Source organism: Agelaius tricolor, unplaced genomic scaffold (genome assembly GCF_023055355.1).
Source record: "Agelaius tricolor isolate 1412-34295 unplaced genomic scaffold, bAgeTri1.0.p SCAF_1, whole genome shotgun sequence".
Classification (NCBI taxonomy): Eukaryota; Metazoa; Chordata; class Aves; order Passeriformes; family Icteridae; genus Agelaius; species Agelaius tricolor.
Genome location: NW_027269261.1, coordinates 27,909,036 through 27,923,791, shown reverse-complemented (window position 1 = coordinate 27,923,791; position 14,756 = coordinate 27,909,036). Strand labels below are relative to the sequence as shown.

The 14,756-nt window shown below is 40.4% G+C and overlaps 1 protein-coding gene across 4 annotated transcripts in view; it reads right to left on the bottom strand.

Moving 5' to 3' along the window:
* The window catches only part of TTC7A (tetratricopeptide repeat domain 7A), a 202,106-nt gene that overhangs the window by 181,584 nt on the left and 5,766 nt on the right, over nt 1-14,756 (bottom strand). The window lies entirely within an intron of this gene.

Sequence of the window (14,756 nt, the reverse complement as noted above, 5' to 3'; positions counted from 1 at the left end):
AAAAATTTCTACTATCAGACCCTTGTCTGGCATCATACTATGACATCCTTTACACACTTAAATCTAATTGGATGGGCTACACACCCATATCCCTGTTTTATTCTGATTGGTAAGGTTCTTATGCCGCACTGGATCTCTACAAGACACCACTGCTTGAAAACTTGGATCTTCACCAATCACAACTGCACCGACACCTCACAGCCCAACACATGTTGCCAAAAGTTCAGCACGTGCTTTCCAATGGATTTTTTATATAACAGCATTCTCTAATAACAGTGACAAACATGTAAGATGCAATACAAAATTCTACTGTTCCTGACACAGATCCACAGAGGTGACAAAAGAAAAAAAGAATTCAGCTGTCCGGACAGCTCTCCAATGAAGTAATTTCAACTGCTGCAGCACGTAGCAAGGGATTTGGGAGGACCCACCACAGGCACCAGCCATGCTTTCCTGGACTTTCACAGTTTGAGAGGCACAGCACCTCAGTCTGCCCATTCCAGGAGTCTTGGCAATAACCTGCTGTGAGGCAGAATGGGCAGCCAGGCTTCCCCATGATGTATGATACAGTCTGGGCACTCATGCTGGAGAAGCCTGAGGTTCCTAGGCAGTCTAAGCTTTGTTTACTTCTAATGTTCAACATTTGTTCTGTCCCCTTGGTTACTCCACGAGGAGTTTCCCTATCTCATGTCTTACATTTGAGCCAGACATAAGTTAGTTCAGTGGGTTGGGAAAAGGCCTCCCTGGTTCAAGCTCAGGAGGTGGCTCCCCATTCCTTCTGTCCTCTCACAAGTCAGAAGTACACAGTGTGCTCCCTCAAAGATCTGTATCTTGAAGGAACACACGTTCATACCTTTCACCTCTGAAAATACAGACCAGAGTAGAACAGGAGGACTGAATTTATTTCAGACTGACAGGGTGTGTGGGACGGGGATGACAATCATTTTGCTGCTTATAACTAATGCCCAATCTGTGTTTTCTTCTTCCTTCTGCAAAACACCTTGTACAACATCCAGATATAACACATTTTGTCTCTAGTTCATCTATGAAGTCTCTGTCTTTATATCATGGGTTGTTTTCCTATTATTTTGATGGTTCCATTCTCCAACCCTGTAACTTTGTAATGAGTGAATGAAAAAAATGCTCATTAACTCTCTCTATAGGAGAAGAACAAACCAAAAGTATCCAGCACTACAGTCAGAACAAATAACCTACAAATATTCTTCTTACACCTGTCTCAGTTTTATCTACCTCTGAATTCCTAGTCATTTCCCTTAAGTGAAAATAAATTTTAAGAAGTCTGCATTTCAGAGCCATTTCCCTTAAGTGCAAAGTAGGGTTGAGGGCCCTGCAAAAAAAAAATCCAGTACAATCCACTGACATTCATATACAAGCAGCATTTAATCAAACTGCAAGAGCTATCCTAACACAGTCTGTATGGGGGTGTTTACCGTGGGAGATGTCACACAGATAGAAGAGGCTGATAAAAAGCCATTTACATACATGCTACAGCCCACTGCAAGGAGTTACTACCTCTAAGCTCCGACATGGGGGAGGAAAGCAAGCAGCCTCTGCCAGCATCAGGTACTGACAACAAACATGCCCATCCATGCAAGGCAGAAAAACAGAGCTGGGGCTGATCAGAGACAGGGGAAGGAACATCTCCTGAAGGATTCTTGCCATACTAAGTGTCCAGCAATACACAGTGTGTTGAAACAGATACTATGCTACACTGCACTACTTGTAAAGGGCTAGAGGGAAAAATGACCCACATGATGCAACATTAGTCATGGTTCTCTCTCTGTTACTGTATGCACTGACCTCATGTCATTTGAGTACAAAATCTTCCACAGAATCCAAACAAGGCTATTCTTCCCTACCACAGAAATGCAATGAAAAGAAAAATTAGAGCAAGCAGACTGCAAATCCAGTATACAAGGGGAAGAACAGAAGAAAAACAACGTAAGTTCCCTACTCTTGCAGCCACCAATTCAGTTCCCACAGTACAAAGCCCCAAGAAAAAGACAGGCTTAGGATGCAGTTGGGTAAGACTTGACAAGCCCACCAGCACAAGGAGCACAAATTCCACTAATTCTTGTCCATCCTCCAGTTAGCAGCACAGAAAAGACTGCAGCACAACACACAATTTAAATTCAACTCAGTTTCCACAATGTGTCAGAAAGCCACTCAAGTGCATGTTACTTCCACACTGGGTTTAGCAAGAAAAGTAGATCTATTGCCAAGACAGAATTAGCTTCCAAGTAAATCATAAGGCAACATGCTTTCTTGTTAGCTGGTTAAGGTAAAGGGACTCAGGTATTTTTCACAATCAGCTGTGGTAAGAGAATACCAACTTAAAGCTTACCTATCCTAAAATTTTTCTTATATGAATCAGGTGCCCAAATTTAAAAAGATACATACCTATATACTGTAGTAGTTTATCATACAGTGCAGACAGTTTTCTAATAGAGTATGGCCCAGACTCAAGGTTTTGAGACCTGTTTCAAGATTATCCTTCTTTAAAAGAACAAATTCTACCCACTTCAGAGGAAGTAACTTTCTATGTATAAAAATGCTGCTTTTCTCTCCTGCATAAAGGCAAAGCTTCCATTCAACTCTTCTAGTTCTCCCAATGATTCACCTCTGGCTCTTCAACTTCCTATAATCTTTGCCCCTTCTTCCCTGCCCTCAAATCTAAGCTGCATTTATGTAAGAAAAATCCCAAATCCATAAGGTTTGTAAGAGGTACCACTGAAGTAATCTCTTCCTTGAGCTGAAATGCACTGCTCTCATATATGGAAATCTGAAAGGGGAAATTTTATGAAGGTGTATTTCCACTTTCATCTCAGTCATGCCTGGCTAAGGGAAGACATTGATATTATATAGCTCCAATGCTCTAAGGTGATATTATTACCAGAACTGGAACATCTATGTGCACATGGACATGTGATATCAGAGTCTCAGCAACATAAATGGGATGAAAAGTCATGCTGGAAAGAATCCTTGAAGGTACATGGTCTGACTTGCTACACAAAGAAGGGTCAGCTCACGGCGTTACCCAGCTTGGTTTTGAAAGCCTCAGTGCACAGAGGGAGACTGCACATGGACTAGGGAGGAGACTACGGTGGCTTTACATTTCTATGGTTCATAAACTAGCTCACCAAATAGCAGCACTCCTCCTTCTAAGTACTAACAATGTACCAATCCTTTCCTTTTTACACAGATTTCAAGCTTCCTATACTTGGATGAATTTAGACAACCAGGGAATAGGTGCCAGAATTCACGGTCATCACTTTCACCAACAGTGCTAGCCTGCAGCTGCTAAAATCCCATGGCCCAGGAGCATCAGGGCTACCTGGCAAGCTGAAGAAGAGATCAAAGAAAAGCAACAGCATGAAGAGCATGAACCCAAACTCATGTGTTGCATCCCAGTGCTATGTGTTAAACACACCTATGGCAACCTGAAGCAAAAGACATCTTAGTGTGGAACTTACAGCCCTGCTAACAGCACCAGCCCCAGTCTGCAGAGCAAGGTTCCACTGTCTGTGCCCCTGGGCCACACAGACAGGCCAGCCTCTCCAGAAGACAGTGTGATGCTAAGATAAGTGCAATAGTTTTACTCTATGTACAGGAAGGTAAGTCATTTGTCTTGAGGTAAGCCATGCATGATGATATTGCATGGCAACAGCAAGGAAACTGGTTGTGTGCACATTACCATCCTGGAGAATGCCAGGTCATTCTGGGTCAATGTCCCCAAGCAGAGGATGCACTTCACTTCTACCACGTGGCCTTCAGGCTAGCTCAGAAATGTGGCTCTAGGAAATTAATTAGCATTGAAACAAGACTATTTTTAAGACTTCAAACATATCCACGTGCATGCTGACTAATCAACATTCATCAGAATACCAAACACTTTTCAGAGACAAAATTCAAAAGCACAGCCACACCACTCTAGAGATGGTATTACAACCAGTTTGCCCTGCCAGCTAAGGTTTAAACTTGAGAGCACGGTCCTCAACTAACCTATTCCATTACAGAGTCTTGGAAAGCAAAACAGCCCAAACCCCAAGAAGCAGCAGTTGGGATTAGTTAGACACAGGCAAGACCCAGCACCATGCATTATTTCTGCCACAATCCACAGCAGTTTAAATAATTCACAACCTAGTCTAGACACTTTTCTGCCCAGCAACTAAGCCATGATTTTTTTCAGCAGGACTTATTTGTAGTGGAAATAGAAGAGGGGGAAGAAAGGCCTAGAAGCCCTTGATTTTGAACACATTGATTCATACTGCAGCCCATGAAAGGTGGGGACAAAGAGACAAGTTTTGCTGTTCAAGAAAGCTGCATACTTCTTTGATTGCTGCTTCCTATTATTCAGGATTATTGTACATTTCTGGCAAACTGTTACAATCTTGAAGTATCTTTCATGTAAAAGTCTCAAAGGTAAAAAGGCAGAAAATTCCAGTAACCCCATGTACAATTATCTGAAGACCTAACTATAAGCTGCGAATGAAGCTTAAAATTTAAGCAACCTGTGAAGGCTGCTCAATGCACAACTCAAGACCTCCTTCTCCCCACTTGCCTACGAGATGCAATAAACCAATGCTAACAATGTTACTCCAATTATTTTCAAAGCAAGAACTCTATCTGGTTAGACCTGTAATTACAGCTCAAGTTTATTGCTAAAATTAGGACAGCTTTTTGATCAAGTGGCTGTGAAGCCAGAAGGCAGCAAGCACTCCCCTGAGATGCAACCTCAGTGCCCTGCCCCCAGTCAATACTGCACAGGCTCTGCATCACACCACATACCCTATGCACAGCAGAAATCAGCAACTTTAATCCACTGACACTAATTCTTTGGAGCATATCCAGACCTGCTCAGCTGGCTGTTCTTAACCTCCATGGCATGTCTTTTAATCCTTGCTTTAACCTATAATACGGTGGTCTCCAAAATTCCTTGACCATATTAAGAAAAAAAAAATTTGAGCATGCATACTCAAGATACACATATAGCTATATAAAGACATTGCTTCACAAACTATTTATTATATATTTTTTCAAAAATACCTTCTAGATAACATGCTACTGACAGCTACCTGTCAGCAGAGAAAAGCCCTGCAAATCCAGAACACGTGACTTTTTTAAAAAGCAAAAAGGCAGTAATTCACCTTTAAGTTTGACAACTATTTTAACCATTTTGCCATGAAATAACCACTGAGCTGCAGTGTGTACAGATTTTCATGGTCATTCCCCATCTCATTACAAACTAGATTCTATTTAAGGCTTGTGTTTATAAAGTCAACCTCATTTACACCATCCTACAGCACTTTGTGCATTTCTGGGCCAAACTGTGCTCCTAAGCAGCTCTTAATGTATTTAATTATTGAACCAGAATGTGGCAACTTCCTTAAGATGAGATATGCTAGAAACACACATAATCCTTGCTACTACATACCAAGCCTCCCACACTGCCCAATTTCTTCAATACCTATTTTTTCAAGTCTTTGGCAATGTCTTCTGTGTCTCTTTCAAAGGAAAGCATTTTAGTTTGCTGCCATATAGGTTATTTTCACATTACTTCAGCCATTTTTCCACAGCAGGAAGAACAAGTGTTTCCCCAATGGTATACTTTCTTCATATTTTGCTTTTACATAAGAAAGCTCAAGAGGGACTTCTAAAAATGAAAGTACTTAATTGAGTGTCATTAGACTTCATTGATTAGATCCAATTCAACTGTCACTGCTTTTACCCGACTGAAGAGCTCGTGCTAATAATGTAATCTCTGACATTCTTACCATTCACTTGTGCTCCTATTTCTAGTATTACCTGAAACCCACAGGTTTTTAAGAGAATCTTTAAGCTACATATCTATTTCATAAGGATTAGTTTAATTAAAACTAGACAATATACTACATAAATCCACTTAAGTAAGCACAAGTGAGCTGCAACATATGTAAGTGAATTAAATAGTGAGGATGCCCTTCTGCAGTGTGAAACATCCTGTTTTGTAAGACACTTTTGTAGGCTGTACAGGACACAAGACTCTCTGACATACAGACTAAGTCAGGAAACCACTTTCAGTAAAATACTAAAGATTTATTTCAATGTGAGATGCTTTTTTTTTTTTTTTTTGCTGGTGGATTTTTAAAGAAAAAAATAAATATAAGTTATAGCACTCTTCTTCTGCACCACAGTAGATTATCTTGCTCAACCCCTGGGGCACAAGCACCACTTTGGGGACCACTGCTGTAACATATTGATTGTTCAGGTATAAGAGGCCACCTCCATTCTGTGACATCAAGATACATCTACAGAGCAATGCTCTGAGGCACAGCAAACACAGGGATGATCAGCAATCTCTTACAGCCCCACACCTAAAGACTTTGTCAACACCATCCACCTCTATAAACTGTTATGGCATACTGCAGAAATTACTCTTTTTCCCTGGTCTAACTACAACAGGAAGAAGCAGAAGAGAAAAAATGCTAAGTTGAAGGAGCACAAGGGAGAGGAGATGGCACTGGTGACCAGCTACTGGAATTTATTCAGCTTGAGTTCATCTGCACTACAGTTAAGCAGCATCACCAGCAAGAAAGTTCTCTTCTAGCTGCAGAGTCACTGAATCAGACTAGCCCTAGAATCCTGTTTTCAATTTTTCTGGCACCTCACTACAAGAAAGACCCTGAGGTGCTGGAGCATGTGGAGAGAAGGGCAACAGCGTGCATGAAGGGTCTGGAGTACAAGTGCTATGAGGAGCAGCTGAGGGAGCTGGGGGTGCTTAGGCTGGAGAAAAGGAACCTCTCTACAATTACCTGAAAGAAGGGTATAACAAGATGGGGGTCACTCTCTTCTGCAAGTACATACCAAGTAACAGGACAAGAGAAAATGACCTCAAGTTGCACCAGGACAGGTCTCAATAGGCTATCAGGAAAAATTTATTCACTGAAAGAGCAGTCAGGCACTGGAACAGGCTGCCCAGGAGTCACCATCTCTGGAGGTATTTCAAAAATGTGTAGACATAGTTGGGACATGATTTATTACTGGATTTGGCAGTGCTTGATTAATGGTTGCACAGGTCTTTTCCAGTCTAAATGATTCTATGTGTATTTGGGGAGCAGAAGGGAGAGAAAGGAAGGGAAATTTATATTTTACTATGCTGATTTGTATCAAGCACTCAACACAATTCTACTTGAAGTTCCTAGAATGGACAGAGCCTGCAAGGACTAACAGGCTTGTTGCCTGGTCATATGAAGGACAGTCAGAGACATTTGAAGCTTACTCCAGGGCAAACCACCACATGGAAATCTTCCCTAGCCACTGGACACATATCATGCTACACAACACAGCCATCTAAAAGCTACCTCTAGATTTGGCCATCTGTGAGTATTTGTTTGTATTCATTCTCTTCAAGTGAAAGTAAGTGTAGCATGTTGTTTCATTTAACCCTATAAACATTGCTCCATTTCCTCAGAAGAGCATGGGCAAATACTCTTCCACCTCCTGATGCTGCCAACCCCACAGCTTTAGAGAACTGAGTCATAGTGCAGAAGGTGGAGAAGATTTTATGCATGCGTGCAATCACCATAGTCAACTGTGTGTGGGGAAGGGAGTAGAATAACTAAACTTTACCACTGTAGAAACCAAGTCACATTAACAAAAGGAACCAGAATTTTTTCACTTCCCAAATTTCAGTAATCTGCATTTAGTGGCCTGCATCTAACTCCTCAAAAGTCTGAAGTAACACCCTTGCTGCATTTGTGCATAGCTGACTGTGCTAGAGGTGCAAACTACTTCTGGAACAGTAAACCATCAGATCCAACAGCAGAGAAAAGCTCATGCAGCACAAAGGAAAAGCCTTTGTGTGCATCAAAGGCTTAGAAAAGCCTAAGTGCATCAAGAACACCAAGGCTGGGCTTGGCAGCTCTTTCACATCTAAGCAGGAAAGCAGTGGCACAAAGGCACACAATTCACCAACACTCAATAGGTTCAAAGGCATTGTCACAATGTAAGGGCGACTCCAGACTCCTAAAAATGGTTTTCTGAAACCCCAAATAAAACATACTAACACTAGGTCCTTTTATCAAGACATCACCATCTACAAAGTGGGGCTTTTGCCTATCAGACAGCTACTGTGATGCCAGCATGAATTAACAGCATGCTTCCTGTCTTGCTGTCAGAATTGTGAAAGCCAGCACTTTGAGGTGCATACCAGGTATAGAAAAAAGTATTTCTCTTTCCCTCTGATGTGGATTAACATTTAAAAGATGCATCTTTTGCCAAGCAAAAGTAAAAACAAGTTCTGCCAACAAAATGTCTTATTTAAATTATAATGTCCTGTTGTATCATACATCCTTTTGGCTGGGACTCAATTTTTCTAATGGCCAGGCAAAGAAATTAATTTTATTATTTAGGTTCTGTTTAAAGGAACCCATCTCCCACAGATCTCAGTTCTCAGAGAGACAAATCTCAACCTTTTGTAGTCATGAGAGGATTCCAACAAAGGAATTCATGCCCTGCCCTTGCCAGACCCTTTAAAAAACAACAAAACCAAACCAAACAACACATACAAAAAAAAACCAAACAAACAAACAAAAAAACCCAACCCATACACACAAAAAAAAAAACCCACCAAAAAAACTACCCCAAAACAAAAAACCCAACACAAATTCTACTCTTCTACTGTGTCCCACTAAGTTCTACTTAGTCACATCAGCAGCTGAAATTACTGACAACAGTAACCTCACCAAGGAGCTGCTAGTTGAGGAAACAGCAGTAAAGTAACAGAGAGAACTGCAAGCAAATATATAATCTTAAAAGGAGCATGTAGGTTAACAGTTGCATGTTGGCCAGTGTTCATCATCCTCATGAAGCCCATTATCACTGAAAAGCTACATCTGTGTATGAAAAAGTGAAATCAAAGTTTTAGGTAACTTTCCCCTGAACTATCACCCACACCTATGCTCTTCTCATCTCAGCTTTGTGCCCAGTATAATGCTGGCTCTTCATGATCAACAAACTTCCCTAAAGCCAATGAAAAACAGTGGTGCTCTCCTTAGGAAGGGTCTAGATACTCTTCCCAACGCTTCAATGAACTCAAGTGCCTCAGTCAGCATCATCACTTCCAAGGTGGGCAGGCTCCAGGCAGTAGTGGATTGGTACCTCTGGGAAGTCAGAACACATCAAGGTAACAACCCTTCTGGTTTAAATGGGATTATTAAAGTATAGAAGATTTAGACTTTCAAGTACAAGCCTATGGCACACATGCCACAATGTCACCAGTGCCTAAGCAACACAATACTTGACACTGAAGTTAATGGACAGAGACAGGGAGGAAATTCAGGCTCAGGATTTTTCCCCTGTACCTTACAACCTGCTGCCCATTTCTGCTAAATGGGTACATCACAGCACACTGCCCTCAGCTCAGACAGGAACAGCAATGCAGGCAGGATGAAAACTCAGCTTCTGGGGAGGGTGGGGCCAGCTGTGCTGCAAGGAGGCAAAGAACTGAGTTCCCTCTGCTTTCACCACTCGCAAATTTGAGTATTTTCCTTGTAGCCATGTGGCTCCTAAACAACAATACAGAAATGGATCATTTTTATCTTGACACGAGAAATTGCTTTTACTTTTCTCCATTAATGCCTAGAGAGAATGTAAGGCAAACTACTTAGTTGAACATGGAAAAAATGCCTTCAACCTTCCATTAATCCATTTTCTGCACTTGTCTCAGGGGACTAGACAAGGTATTTTCTTACTTAGTAAGATATACACACACACCATCTCTTTTTAGGTATTACAACAAATCTTTCTTAAGGAACTTCAAAAGCTCTTAACAATTATCCTGTAGTAAAAATCTCAAGCACAAAAGTATGTACAACCACTGGGAGGGGGTTTTTGGCATACAAGAAGTGGAACAGTATTCCAAACACTGTCTGCAAAAACAAGACATCCTGAAAAGTGCTATACCTTCTGAAATGAGGGACAGACTCAGAAAGTACACGTACTGTCCACTAAGAGGTTTATAAAACATTACCTGAATTAAAAATGCTTTTGGGAAAAAGAAGCTAGAAGTGTAAACTCATTTTTAAAATAAGCTATGAATTCAATTACTACAAACTATATGATGTTTCTGAACTCAATTGATCTACACTTGAAATTGTTCCAACTACTGGTACTCAAAATCATTCCACACAGTCTGTATTCCAGAACCCTCCACAGTTTTGATACTATGATCTCACTTACCAAAAACTAAATGGACAAAAATATCAGAGAAGCTAACAGGAAACTCTAATTAAAAGTAAGGCTGCATAAGTTAAGAAGACAACACACAATAACCCATTAATGTTACTTGAGTGGAATAAATCTTTGCACCATTGGATTGGTAGCATTTAGTAAAAAACTGAACTAGAAGTTAGTAGCTTAGGATCTGAAACAAGAGTTTGATGAAGTACTGGAATAGTCTTTAAAATAGAGATATTCTCTTGAGAAGAGTACAAAAAAAAAAAAAAAAAACAAAACCAAAACAACAAAACAACCAAACAAACAAAAACAAAAAAAAAATTTTAAAACCCCAAATCCACAAACCTTACCTTCCTCCTTTCAGTTCTCTATATTATTTAGTTCAATAAACCAACAATGAATGAAATAAAACCAAACAGGAAAGCTTATTTTTCCCATTTTAATCTCTGAATTTTTAAAAATGTACACATGACAAGAAATTTATCGGCTTATCAGAAACACTGGGTTAAATAAATTCATTTAGTAAACTGAAAATCTTAACCAAATTCTTTAGAGAGGAGGAAAAAGTAGATTTACCAGAACATAGTTTTGTAATAAAGCTGTCTTTAACTCTACATTTTATTCTCATTTTCAAACCAAAAATTAGCAACTCAATACAAATCTCACCTAGGAAATTATTCATCATGTAGAAAAGCATATTAGAAAAATGGATGACACACAAGCAAATGTCAAAATTAATGACTCCAATTAAGTATATAAACAAGTGCGTGATAGATCCTCTGATTAGCTAGAGTGAACAACTTTAATACCAAGCTTGCATTTACTGTATGCAAACCTACTGTTTTTAACAGTAGTACAAGCCAACAAAATGAGAAACTAATTAAGAGAAGAATGACTAAGAAGTTTAAAACAATTTATTCAAATTTTGAGGCTTCACTTGGTCAATTTAAAACCATGATTAAAACCAAGCAAACAGTTTTCAAACCTGCTGAGTAAAAGGTCAGGTTTTCTGTTTATCTCTGTGTGATATCGCCATTCTCCTTTCAGAACACCACCAGAATCTCCAAACAACCACTTCCAGTAGTGGAAACCCAAGACAATCATTTCACATGGGCAGAAAGCAGAACAATATAATTCAAAGTATACAGACCTCATTACCACTGAATTCTTTAAAGATACAACCACAAGAGAAACAGGAACACACATAAACTCAGCAATTTATTCTAAGACAGAACAAAAAATAATCCAAAACAAGATGTGCTGAACTCAGGATGCTGGAAGTAGGTTCCAGTCTGTTTATCATTATCAAACTCAGGAAAAACCCCTACGTGGTAGCTTTGAGGTTTTACTTTGAAAAATATCACTCACGGATCTTAGCAGAGCTCTAAAGCTCAGTGGGTCAATCCAGCAATGTTTGTTTCAAGATTTTATCTTTGGTTTCTCAAATGTGTCACAGCACAGATCTTAAGCATGTTTAAATGACTAAAATGGGTCCAAGGATAAAATACAGATAGCTCTGAACCACTAACAGAGTCTCATTTCCTTGTAGATATGACTTGTGGTTGGATTTGTTACAATAAAATGCAGACTACACCAAGGCTCCTTACAGGCACAGTACCACATTGTTCTCTTCCACACCTTTCCAAAGATCTAAAAAGACAAGCTCACACTGCAGCCTTTTGATAAAATTAATGTCTTTTCTAAAGTTAAAAAAACCCATAAACTAAAGAACAAAACCACTTAGAAACAAAATTACAAGGAACAAATCTCGATTTGGTCTGCAGTCTTCTCTCACAGTCACCAGAGAAGAGGCTCTATGTACACCACCATTCACATCAACTGGGTCAGATGCCATTTGAAGAAGTGATGAATCACCCCAAAACAGCCAACTTCTGACTCTACAGAGAGTTCAGACTGAAACTACACAAATTAAACCCACCCTGAGATGCCAAATGGCCAATAACACAAAAATGACTAAATTACAAAAATTACAGGATGGACTGTCAGAAAAGGAGAAAAACAGGCAGTGGGACTTCTAAAGCTTGAACTCCCTAGAAATCCATTTAGAAACTAGATACCATGTGCAATCCTATGGCATTGCTGCACAAATACAGACAGGTAGCTTTCTCCAGGCTACCCCACTCAGGTGGAAGAAGTCCAGAGCCTGGCCTGACAGACACAGGGAGCCCCTCAGCACAGGGCTAACTGCAGCAGCTCTGACACACCCCTGAGCAGTAGCTAAAGCCCCTCTCAGTCATTACAAAACAGGACCCACACAGCACATGAGCCTGACTCTCCACCACCCAGGCTGGCAATAGACTGCCTCGGGTGAAGCAGCTCTCCTCCTGCTCTCAGCAGCACAGCAAACATTGCCACATCACAGAAGCTTCTTTCTTGGAGCTCAGGTATGCTGAAGCCCTGGCTAGAGCTACACAGTGCTTTGTAGGGGTTAGGAAGTAGCCTAACCTAGTACCAGGAAGATTTACTCCTTTCAAAGGGAGAGATATCTGCAGAGTTTCTGCAGCAAGCACAAACAGAGGGAAACCAGTGGGCTCTAACAGCTACACAGTTTGTTCTGAAGTCTTTTTTGCTTGCTATTTCAAATGGACACCACCGGGTAACAAAGCCACAGTATATCCCAACTGAATTAGAAGAAAAGTTTGCTTACTCAATACTGTTTTATGCAACACAGAGCTGCTTGCATCAGAGATTACCACCAGTAATATGAGCTGAGCAGAAGCAAAATTTTAAGGAGGGATTGACTTCATGGAGGATGGGAAGGAAGGAGACAAGTACAAACCAATCACCTATTAACTAACCAGAGAGGTTAAAATTAGTCATAATGAAAAAATCAAACAATTGTCAGAGCTCCATTCACAGTGCCCACAAAACTTGCCTCCTCACAATGCAGGGATTTAGAAACAGAACAGGAAGCAGCAGTCAGATGAGACACTGGAGAATCTTGCTCTCTCCCATTTTTCCTGTGACTTGTCAATTGCACAGGCCCTCATACTGATAAAGAACTTCAAGTTTACTTCTTGAAACTTGCCTTGTGTGGAAGTTCAGTGAGAAGGCAAGCAAGAAATCTTTTCCCTGCTCAACTTCTTCAATCCAAACATAAGGGTACAAATCAATACTGCCTCTTACCATAATATGAAGAACCCACTACATGCTGTAGGCCTCCAGAGATTCAGTTCAACATCCACCTTCAGTGCTGCAGAGGTTAGAAGTTGCTCCAAGGAAGGAAACTTGCTTTTGCTGGATTTCTACAACTGGTTTTATCTGTGCAACTCCTCCCACTGTATCCCACGTTTCTTGTTACATTTTTGTTAATTCCCAACATTAAAAGGATAGGTGTTAACATTAAAAAAAATAAGCCTTTTATCTGACTGTTCTTTGTCCCATGACCTTTCCAGCCTAATCCTGAGTGCTTGAGAAGCTATGCTGCCATTCTACATACAGGTATTACTCAGAAGTATTACCTACAAAAAACTGAGGCAGTTTCAATTTCACACTATGAGGTGATACAAAGTGCTGCTGCTTTTAACTAATGCTGGATGAACAGGGGTATTCTATTAAACCAACAGCTTTCTCCCCTTTCTGAAAATGTGAACAAGAAATTGTCTGAGGAACCTAACTCCTGCCTTGAAATAGACAGGACTGTGGCTTTTCTGGATTTTAGCCTAAATGGCCCCTGCAAAAATTTTACTATGAGCAACATTCAAGGCTTCAGATTGCATAAACAACCAGTAGTTCAACCAAAGGCAGTAATCTAGTATGAATGAACATAATTTCTGGAGAGAAACCAAATTAAAAAGGGGAATAAGAAAAATCTATGGCATAAAGTATCAATAAACTTTAAATAATTCAACTCCATATTGTTACTTGCCCTGCAGAAGCAGCCTGGACACGTGTTTTAAAATGAAAATTTAAATCTACACTGCTATTGCCATAGCTACCTGCACAAAGTGCTAACCTAAGAGTGGCTGAGGGAACATGGCATAAGGGAACAGTGATCCTAGCAGCGAGTGCCTTCTCCAAACTCAGCTGGACAAGATCCACTCTGCTGGACTGCTTTATGTCACCAACTTTGGTAGAACACTGAGTGATTTACTACACTCTTGATATCTTAGCTAATATGAGAATAATCATCATGGAGTATAAAGACTGTGCAACCATAACAGCACAGAGGTTTCTCTGCAATGACAGAGACTCCATATGGTTTACACGGCAACACAGTATTTACATTCCATGTTAAACCACACGGGGAAAGACACCAAAAACATTGCCTGACACTCTGAGGCAAATGCCTCCAACATCTTCAGATGTAAGTCAGTAGTCTACACAATAGAAAGGGTCTTAAAACAACAGGGTTATTCCATCAGTTTCCACACACACATTGTCATTACACTCACACCTCACCAAGGGTCATACCTGGTTCCCAACAAGGTCAGTGCATCTCCTTCACACTCTGGAGTGCACCAGGAGTTGCTCTCAAATACACTGCTGAGAATGTACTG